Here is an 11,108-nt window from a genome sequence, read left to right on the forward strand (position 1 = left end):
GTAAAATAGGGCTCACGTGGAAACTGAGATTCCCCCTTACGTCAGAGGGGCGACGAAGAGTACCGCCCTCCCACGATTTTCTACGATATCGCTCATCATAATACCATCAGTAGTTTGGGTTAAAAAAGTCCCTTTCAAATTTGGAATTTTCTGGCAGTTTGTGACTGTATACGTCAAGTATGTACTTATTTTCGAAAAAGTATTAAAATTACTGCTTGAAGCAGAATTTTACGGAAATTTTGGCACTAAAATGCCAACAAATGTAAAACAAACGAAAAAACAAAATTCTACTCTTATCACTCATTTCTACTTTTCACTTCTACTCGTTTCCTGGATTGTTTTTAGGTGTATTTGTTGAATAATGTTTGGAAGGACTAGGTGGTATGCCCCCTCACCGCTGCGCGGTCTAATCCCCCGAGGCGCTTCGCGCCTCAGGCGTTATTCATTACGCGTTACTCTTATGATTTTATTATATTTGAGAATAAGATGTTATTGAAATGTTATGAATTTTAATAACTCATGTCACTTCCATCATTTTTACTGAATCATCGTTTGAAAAATATAAACGTTTTAGTGGCGACGCCTGTAATACCGACTGTGGTTTTAAAACATTTTAAAAGCCGACCTCAGTTTTATAATAGATAATCACCCATTATGAAACAAAAGTCATAGCCAATTACGATTTTGCTCATCGCTTGAAAAATTTGAAAGGGCATAAACCTTATCGCACATTTGTTTCTGTCGTAACCAGCCACCCACAATACTCGATTAACTTCATTGACGGATAAAAATTGCTGTTTTCATTATTGCGGTCGCAAAAAATACAGGCATACGAGTGGGACCTCTCTCTCTCTAGTGATTAGCTATCCGTCTGTTGCTGCCCCGCAAGTTCGAGCAGTGACTCAACATTCCTGAAAATTTGCTGGTGCGTGAGATTCGCGATTGGTCAACGAAATATCTATGCCGAACCATATTTTGTCAGGGTTACGCTATAACTCTGCCCTTGCTGAGAAAAAACATCGTATGAGCGTTCGAACGATGCCTCATGTTTGCCGATAAAATATCTATTCCCCGAGCAAATGATAAATTTTTCTCGTTAGACTTGTTAGATACTTTAAATTCAATTGCGCATGAAATTCTCGGAAAAATTAGAGGAAAATATAAATACATTTCCTCTGAAAACACGGTTTTTTGTTAAGGACAATTTGGCAATTCCTGAAGGCTCATAAGACGTTCTTCCATATGATTGGTATAGGTTAGAGTGGTATTGAAAGTATGGCAACTTTGTAACTGGACCGTAGAGATGATTTTGCTTTAGATCGCGTGATCTCCAACCAAAAGTGTGACGATTTGGCGGAAATTCGTCAGTGTTGTCGAAATAGCATGCTATGTTGAGCCTTTCAAACGATGCTTAACGGACATTTTTGTGCAAAAATAACTTCGTCTGAAAATGGACTGCTTAGGGGCTGCATAGTGTTTTTATAATGATCTAAATTTAACATTCCATCAATGCCAAAACAACTTTTATTTTTTGCCGCATTGATTGAGACACTTTAAAGATGTTTCCTGTGAGATCCGTATCCAACGTCGGAAAGGGTGGTTTGGCATCAACGGTGAAATGTTTCATCTTAATGACCACGATTTGAGAGAATTCATATCTGCACTCTGAAAGGTTATCACGAGCTAGTTTTTGACGAACTGTGCTGTTGCGTCCATAACATTCGCGGACCAACACGACCGACTGGACTGGACTGTGCTAGGGCCTCAATGACCTATATCTCATTTTATCTTCCATCACCATCACCAACATTTCTCCCCCATTTTTTTTGTGAGAAATGTCTCGTCAAGTCTTCGGTGTCGAAATACCTCGTGACATCCTGGCCATCTTTCATATTTTTTATTTTGACGTAGTGTCAGCTGATGTGTCTCTCTCCTCAACGCAGCAAATGAAAGGAAGAGGAAATAATTTAATTGGTCTGAGTGGTATACTTTCAAGCTTTCAACGAGCCCTCCGAACTTTAACCGGAGCATTAAGTCGTTTTTGTAATTTTCTTCCTTCCTTATTTTCTTCTCTTTATGCGTAACCGAAAGTTTACTTTGTAATCAAAGCAATGTTTGCGAGCTTCTTCGATAGATTTGGATGGGTATAATTTATTCTTGCTCTCTTCTAACATATCTCAACGATGAATGGCATCTGCGGGGATTAGGCGGAGGTATAAAACACCTCTACTACGCTTAAGTATGAGAAACTGTCTACAGTTTCTTTCAAATCTAGTGCTGTTCCATCGTTTCTAATTTCGCCAAACACAGTGCGGCCACCAGTCGGCGCCGCGCTCGGCGCGACACGCATATGAGCCACGAGCGCCTGCAAGGCGGCAGAAATACTTCACGCATTGCGCCAAACACAGTGCGGTCGCTGGTCGGCACGAAAAGCATGTGTTCAATTCTACGAAAACTCCCCAATTTTGACCTCCAAAGAACGAACAATTCAACTTGATTGTTTTGGATCGTGAGTTTGTTTTCCTAGTCTTAAAAATTCAAAACGGATACTTTTTTTTATCAGGCCTAGCAAGTTAATTACACCTAATTTTCGATGTGACAACAAATAAAAGGCTCAAGAGTATTTGATGTATACGTAATTTTAAAGATTTTTTAAGGTTCCATTACAAACCCTCTCTTAGATGACATAATATCTAATTTTGTCCAAATAATGAGCTTTAAAACCTTATGCATGGATATCAAAACACATTCACGAACTGTTGAAACAAACTGAATACAGATGTGTACGTATTTCTTAACTTCAGCTACCACCACACCTGATGAGTCGTTGTTCATCGAGCTTTGTGATTAACAACCGGCGATGAGTTATACAATTTTACCATCAGGCATATTTATATTATGAAACGTTGGCGGGGTTTAGTATATATTTGCAGAGTTTACGATAGGAAGTAATTTTTTCTGATACGTCTTCCTACCGACAAGCTATCACCATTATTCAGCAATTATTCGTCGAATATTTGACCAAAAGTTTTTTAACAGCCATCCAAATTCAAAAGCGTGAGTTTACACATTTTCGCATGAATACAGTGGTGAGTGTTTGCACATAAGCTTGTGGTTTTTATACCTAGGCAAACACGTGCTCAAACGCGGGTCACTTACCGGAGGCCAGGAACGATTGGCGCGAACTATAAATCAATATGGCTTAAACTTTGCGCTCATTTTAAACAAGCAACATGAATAAAAGTGCGGTAAATCACAGGACTTAACTTTGTGTTTACATATTTCGTTTGTTATTTTTCTTTTTCGTAATTTCAATTTTTTTCAGTTTTCATTTCGCGTAGCAGTTTCACAATAACAATTATTGTTATTATAATTGTTATTGTCATTATTGTCATTTTGCGTAGCAGTTTCTTTTCTCTTCCTATTTCTCGTGAAATGGCAGCAAATGAATAGGAAAAGCAGTATCTTTTTGATGACTTTTACAATAATAACAATTATAATAACAATAATTGTTATTGTGAAACTGCTACGCGAAATGAAAACTGAAAAAAATTGAAATTACGAAAAAGAAAAATAACAAACGAAATATGTAAACACAAACTAGAAATCCATATCCTCATGACAACTATGTAAATTATTTGGAGCAAAAAGGGAAGTCAACAGCACGCAGTGTTCCCAAGCGGTCTCCCATCTAAGTACTAACTGCGCCCGACTTTGCTTAACTTCGGTGATCGGACGAGAACCGGTGTTTTCAACGTGGTATGGCCGTTGACGAAGGGTGAAGCATGTGGAACCGGAGACAAGTCCATCTGACTGAACTTAAGTATACCATAATCAATTGCCTTTTAATTTAATGTTGGAATGAAAGGTAAATTGAAAAAGTAACTCCTTTCAGACTAAAAGTAAAAATTAGTGTTTGGGTGAAAAATGTTGAATTAAGTCATAGAAAATAAAACAGACCCTATAGAATTTTACAGAAAGAAAAAGAAAACTTTTTTTTTTCTTTTTTTTTTCAAATTAGTTACTTTGTCCAGTCAGCAAAAAATTTACTTTTCTAAAGATGGTAATTTTGGAAATTCGAAATACCTAATCCTCTTTTAACAACAAATATTTTAAACAAAATTGTTTCTTTGCTTTACAAACGCAATATTTTCAATGAACTGTTAAAATGATCACGATAATATCATCATTTTAATGAAAATAAATATACATATTATATATTTAGAACATGCATTGTTAGCAGTTTAATTATTCTTGAATATATGTTTATTATAATTATTACTAACAGCAAAAAAGGAAAAAGTACACAATATGTAAAACAAATGAATAACCTAATGACAAAAACGTAAATTTGAGGGACAAAAAGAAGCCAACAGCACACAGTGTTCCCAAGCGGTCTCCCATCTAGATACTAACTACGCCCGACGTTGCTTAACTTCGGGGATCGGACGAGAACCGGTGCTTTCAACGTGGTATGACCGTTGGCGAACGAAAGGGAAGTAGAAACCGTCGATGGGTCCATCATTTTATCTACTATTTCGTCCTGCAGTATTTTCGTCAATATTGGTTGTTCCATTTAACCATCACCGACTTACATACTCTGGTTGCGTCCGAAATTTTAACTCTGAATTTAAACTCTTGGCTCTCTTCTAGACGCAGAAATATTTTGCCTTTTAGCAAAAATTTCCGTGGGGAAGGTCAGTCAATGAAGGTAAACCCAATTTTTGGAATGCCTGGCGCAAGCTAGTACATATTTGCACTGTTTTCCCATATAATCAGGAGTTCGTGCCGAATTGCACTTCTAGATGCTCGCATGCACGGTACTTGATATAGTCTCTTTCACGGTTACTTGCGGTGAGGAACAATGATCCCGATTATTGCTCCTCGAAAATCACTAACAAAAGTAACAGTGATTTATCACAGATTAGAGGCAAAATACATTACTACCTGACTGGTCGCTTGAACGTATAGTCGGGAGTAACGATATGAATATATGTGCCAAGTTATTACACCAGTCATGAATCAATTTCTTTTCAATTAATATACATTTTTCTAACCGATCCCGAGTAGATTTTTAGCGTTGAATCCGAAAATTCCCTCCGATCAGCAAGATCAGTTCGATTTTCCCTGGAAAAATCGGAACTCGAACAGATAGATTCCCACGGAGTCCATTGACAAAACTTTAGCTATCAATTGGACAGCGTTGAGCAGAAAGGAACCAACATCAGCTTTTGCCAAATTTACCAGAACAATTTAATTATTTAGGAGAGAGGGTAAGTACGGGTTCCTTTGAAATCTTAAGGAATTTGCCTATATTACTATGCAAAAAATTCACTGAAATTCGCACAAAAATTCGCACAACAGTTTCCTTGTAAAAAAATTGCGTAACGAAATTTGGCAATAGCTGATGTGTCTTGGTTCCTTTCTGCTTAACGCGCGGTCTATAATTATCAGGTCCTCTGTTCTTTAGAACTTTGTAGCATGCATAAAGCTGTGTTAACATGTGTTGTAGCTTTATAGATGTGTATTTGTGTATTGTGGCATGTATGTGTGTGCTTTGTGCTATGTGTAATGACGGATGAAAACCATACATGCAATGGAAGTAATTACAGAAACCTAAACATAGCTCGCGAAGACGGAGTCCAATAGACGCTATTAGTGCAACGTCACAGAAAAGCGATATTTATCGATTTTTTCGCATTGGTAGCATTGAAAGAGGTTATGCCAATGTTATTGTTTGGATCCAATTCGATATAATGGAGAATCCCTATGATGACGTCGCCACTAATAGCGTCTATAAGGAGTAATGATCGAAAAAGCGGCAGCAATGGTGCACGCACTGGTCTTACTTAGTAATAATCCCGTCAGTGGTGCAACTTTTAAGCTCTCCGCCACACCCACACACGTTGGCCCCCAGACCGGATCCCGGTGCTAGTGAGAGTTACCAATTTTACATCAGATTTGAAAAAATAAAATGAAAAAATAACCCGTAAAACAGTGAATCGCATACTGCGGCTAAACGAATTCCGCCAACCATGCACTGAAGCTCGTCTCATTTTTGACATGGATTCTGGGTGAATTATCCGACTCCCTCATTTAAATTTAAATTTTCGAATGTGAGTCAGTGGTGAAGGAGGGTAAAATTATACGATGATTTATTCGTAATAAGCGGAAGAAGTTAAGTGACCCGACCCAGACATCTGTGCATAATACGTATCACGATAAGAGAGACATTTATATTTGGAGCGTACGTGTTAACTTTACGTCTTCCTTTACGTTTAGTCCATTTAGGAATGTTGCCATAAAAAGATCTTTTATCAGTCTTGCACTGAAACTCATTAAAGCTTATTTTGTAACTCTAATTCTCATTCTTCCTATTTCTGGCTTTGGTTTCCCACAGAGTAGTGCGTATCTGACACTATTTTACCATCCTGTTCTGTTACCTGCCACATTTTTAGTATATTCTTTCTCAAATAAAAAAAGTGTAGTTCCACATAACCCTTCATGCTTACATCGCAGATGTAGCTATTCTGGAACGTCCATTTTACAGACAAAATTAAATCGTATTTAAGAGCGTTAACTTTTCTTAAATGAACAGTTAAGCCGATATGATTCAGTTTCTGTACGGTTTAGCTTTAACTCGATAATTGTAGGTGCAACTAAAACGATTCCGGGGCCACTCAGCCATAGACTTATCACCCACGGAATAATTGACCCAGACCTTTCCACCTACAACTCTCGACCCACAGCATTTATACACTCGTGCACTTTTGTATACATGACTTTTCGCAGAGCGAAGAAGTTTTGACCTACCTGCATTTTACACTACCTGTGGAAGTCGTAAGTGAGGTCGAATTGAATAAGGCTAAATTGATTTTTAACTCCAGTTTCCAGTTATTCAGCAATTCTATCGCAATTCTATCTTTTGCAACTTAGACCTGAATGCCACTATCAAAATTGTTCTCCATGACGAAAGTCGAGTGAAAATTACGGGACGTTTTGCTGCTATAGACATGGGAAGTCACTCGTCCTCCGGGGATCACGCTAAAACTAAAACGCGCGATACAACTATTTCAACTCCTGAGTTGCTCAAATTGCGTCCATCTGGTTGAAGGCGAACTTGATTCCTAACTCCAGTTTCAAGTTATTCCGACATGACCGCGAGAACGGTGCACTTTTGGAACTTGCAGCTTAATGAAAACGCTTGTAGGTAAAAAAGAATTCACGTAGGTTGAGACAATTGTGGGTGTATATCCGTCGTTTAAAACGTCTTAGCTGGTAAAAATGTGTGGGCAAATAGTCCCTTAGGCGAAAAGACTGTAGGTTAGTAGTCCTGGCACCACTAAAGCAACTGTGTATCTAGTCGGGTGAAAATTTCCCTGAAGTTTTTTCTCCAATTTTGGTGTAAATATTCTGATTCTCTATTCTAGGAGGAACCTATTCAAACAGATAGTTCTCTGTGACAGACTTTTCTCTTTGAGAAACTTAATTCCCAAAAAGAGTACTGTTTTCAGTGGTGAGATTCCTCTGTTTTTCACAGACATATTGCTGAATAAGTTTATAAGGTTTAAAAGGCAAAATGTTGGTATATTGTCGAGGAAAAAGTAATTTTATGATTAAAAATTCACCATCGTCTTCTTCCGGCCGAACTCGTATTACAAGCGCCATGCGATGTTTCAAAATTTCCGCCGCCATTTTAATTTTCAACAGACAAATTTTTGGTTGAATCTGTTTCAAAATTTCACTGAATTTTATCCACAGCACATAGAATATTCAGTAAACTTTTCGGACAGCTTCGTTGCACAGTTCCTCTGTAAAAAAAAAAATGGCGGCGAAAATTTAGAAACGTCGCATGGCGCTTGTGATACTTTGGCCGGAAAGTGACGATATGCAGTTCAAACAGACCACGAATTCTTAGTAACCAACCACCAGTTCTTGTGATTTTCATACGCGTGATTTATGATTCTTTTCCTAACACTTATTGGCACGAGTGACCTATCTTTCCATTACTCTCTCTATCATCTCAAGTTGCCAAGTGCGAACACGGTGCATTCCAAAAACTGCACCGAAAACGAGAAAAGTAAACATGTAAGACTACCGGTTATTGAGCTACTCCTGCGACAAGCTCACCGAGAAATCAGAGTTTCGTCCACACTGCCGTGCTAAGGAGGAACGGCGTATAAACCTTCAGGCGTTGCCAAATTTCCTATCATAAAACGCAAATTTCCTGGTAAATTTATTGGTATTTTCCTCCAATTTTTCCAGATAATTCAGTTCGCAATTGCCTCTAAAGTTCCTGAAAATTTCAAGGGAAAATATTCATAATTTTCTTCAAAAATAAACATTTTATCGAGGGGAATTTGGCAACTCTCGAATGTTCATACGGCGTTCTTCCTTAGCAGGGCAGCACACGTATTGTGCCAAATGTGATAAAAGCAATTTGCCAACAAGAAACCAATCTGCTCTGCACTTAATTCGCCGCGAAAAAATCAAGTAAAGTGTCGCGGTTATTTGTTTTTGGCTCCAGTTCATGTATACAACAAATCGAATGGACCTGTCTCCGTGGTTGTTATAATTAGACTTTACAACGGCAACTATTGGTGGCTGCCGAGCGGCAGAAACTTGGGGTTTCCTTTTATAAGTTTACTTGGAGCGCGGCTGCACCGGGAGCTGCAACATCGGTCGTCGCACAGTGGATCGAGTCGATTGAAAGGTCGGACATAGATTTTTTAATTCAAACTGCAAATTTAGATGTTTGTTTCGCCCAATTTAAGCTTGAGGGGTGCTCTAAAGGTGATTCGATGGACGCCATATTTTGTGTCAGAACGACGTGCGATATATCGCATCGATTGGCTCTATTTTTTCGCTATACTTATCATTTTTCTCGAACTTTGAGATCGCAATTCTGTTGTCAGGAGACTAAAGAATTCACTTACCAATTTTAACAAAGCAATTCAACGTAATAAAGGCGTGGTTATTTTAGAGAGAAAATATCGCATTCGAGTGCAGTTTCGATATCAGTATCGAATGCGATGTTTTCTCTCTAAAAAAACCACGCCTTTATTACGTTGAATTTCTTTGTAAAAATTGGTGAGTGCTTTAGTCTCCTGACAACAGAATTGCGATCTCAAAATTTGAGGAAAATGACGAGTAGCTGAAAAAATGGAACCAATTGATTCGATATATCGCATGCCGTTTTGACACAAAATATGGCGTCCGTCGAATCACCTTAAGGTGATTTGATGGACGCTCTATTTTGTGTCAGAACAATATGCGATATATCGCATCGATCAGTTCCATTTATCCAGCTACTTGTCATTTTTCTCGAATTTTGAGATCGCAATTCTGTAGTCAGGAGACTAGAGAATTCACTTGCCAATTTTGAAAAACAAATTCAACGTAATAAATGCGTGCTTTCTGAAAAGGAAAAATATCGCATTCGATACTGATATCGAAACTGCACTCGAATGCGATATTTTCTCTCTAACAAAACCACGCCTTTATTACGTTGAATTGATTGCTTTGTTAAAATTGGTAAGTGAATTTTTTTGTCTCCTGACAACAGAATTGCGATCTCAAAATTCGAGAAAAACGACGAGTAGCTGAAAAAGGAACCAATCGATGCGATATAGCGCATGTCGTTTTGACTTAAAATATGGCGTCCATCGAATTACCTCAAGACCTCGACGTTTGGTAATGATAAAGTTATGAGCTTTTAAAGTTTTTAAATTTTGTCCAACTTCACCCACTGACTCGTTCCACTTTGCGACAGAGGACGGCGCACAGTGGATCGAGTCAAATAGAGAGGTCGAACATGAAATTTTCGACTAAAACCGCAAATTTTGATGCTTATTTCATCACATTTTAAATTTCATGGGGTGCTCTTGAAAGAAAATTTCACGAGGAAACCAATGGAGCCATCTTTGGAACCTCGGAGTTTTGTATAAACGGAGTTTTAAGCGTGTAAAGTTTCCCATTTTGGTCCGACCTCTTCCATTGACTCGATCCACTGTGCGGCGCGGCGAAGGCGCGGGTGAGGTGAGCTGTTACAGTTTTATTTAATTAATCTCGTCCCGAACCGAACGTAGCGTAGTCGCGGCCACCGCACCGCGCATGCGCAGCGCTGCGGTGGAGGATAAGATAAAATCCGAGGCTTATGAAACCAGAAACAAATAGATTGTAGCTCCCGGAGTTTACCTACTGGCATAAAAGCCGGTCAGCATCGGTTACAAAACCGTTCTTTTTCAAGGTCCTCGTCTGGATGAAAGTTGAATTATGACATAAAAACTTTTAATATTCCAGTTATGGGTTGAGAGCAGAGAGGACAAGTGCATGGTCCAGGGTGCCGCGCGGATCGTAAATCCTGCGGCTAATAAACGCTAGGCGCCCCACTTCCACGTCCATGTCGACGTTCGGCAGACGCTTTTTGATCAAATTTCATATTTATGAGTCGCCGGAATCAATGAGGCTCCTCGGCCCGTAAATCTCTTGCAAAAGAGCGATCTAGTTTCATTTGAATTCATTGCCTTCTCGGCTTGGAGTTTTCTGGTCCATTGGCTGATGCAGGTAAAAACTGCGTTACGCAAAGACTTAGTTGCAAAAAGTCCCCTCAACAGAATTTTTGCAATCCTAAAAGTTTACCATTGCTGTTCTCTGTGAAATTCAGCGAGAACCACGAGGGTGCCACCAGCACTGTCAAAAGTCTATCCTCGCACAGACAAAAATTCTTGACGCCTCGTGGCGTTACGTATTTTACAGAGTTTCCACAGAATTTAGAGAATGAAATTCCCTGACATTTTCCTAATTCTCTTGATATATTAAAGTGAAATTCCCTAACAGTTATGGATGTGCCAGATGATTCAAAAGCCGAGTTTTCACGCAAAATCTGTTGTTCGAATTATCAACCCTATTCTGGAAAGCAAATGAAGGTGACTTCACAATTACTCCCAGACTTTTTCGTCACTTTCACTGACTCTTCCAGGTTTTCCCTAACTTTTTAAAATGGAGATTCGCGATTTGACAATTGATTCTTATGTAAAAGTTTGCAAGAAACACGATGATGAAACTGGTTTTCTCTGAAATCATCTCCCAAGCACAAAAAAAGCTCT

The 11,108-nt window shown here is 38.8% G+C and overlaps 3 non-coding genes across 3 annotated transcripts; 1 reads left to right on the forward strand and 2 right to left on the reverse strand.

Moving 5' to 3' along the window:
- Positions 1-3,654: 3,654 nt before the first annotated feature.
- LOC140224934 (5S ribosomal RNA) lies at positions 3,655-3,773 on the reverse strand. Its single transcript, XR_011900155.1, has one exon. It is a non-coding gene; the product is annotated as a 5S ribosomal RNA (ribosomal RNA).
- A 594-nt stretch (positions 3,774-4,367) lies between these two features.
- Positions 4,368-4,486, reverse strand: LOC140224936 (5S ribosomal RNA). Its single transcript, XR_011900157.1, has one exon. It is a non-coding gene; the product is annotated as a 5S ribosomal RNA (ribosomal RNA).
- Positions 4,487-4,633: 147 nt separating this feature from the next.
- Positions 4,634-4,750, forward strand: LOC140224945 (U5 spliceosomal RNA). The gene has a single exon (XR_011900166.1). It is a non-coding gene; the product is annotated as a U5 spliceosomal RNA (small nuclear RNA).
- The last annotated feature ends 6,358 nt before the right edge of the window (positions 4,751-11,108 follow it).

Source organism: Bemisia tabaci, chromosome 6 (assembly GCF_918797505.1).
Source record: "Bemisia tabaci chromosome 6, PGI_BMITA_v3".
Taxonomy (NCBI): domain Eukaryota; kingdom Metazoa; phylum Arthropoda; class Insecta; order Hemiptera; family Aleyrodidae; genus Bemisia; species Bemisia tabaci.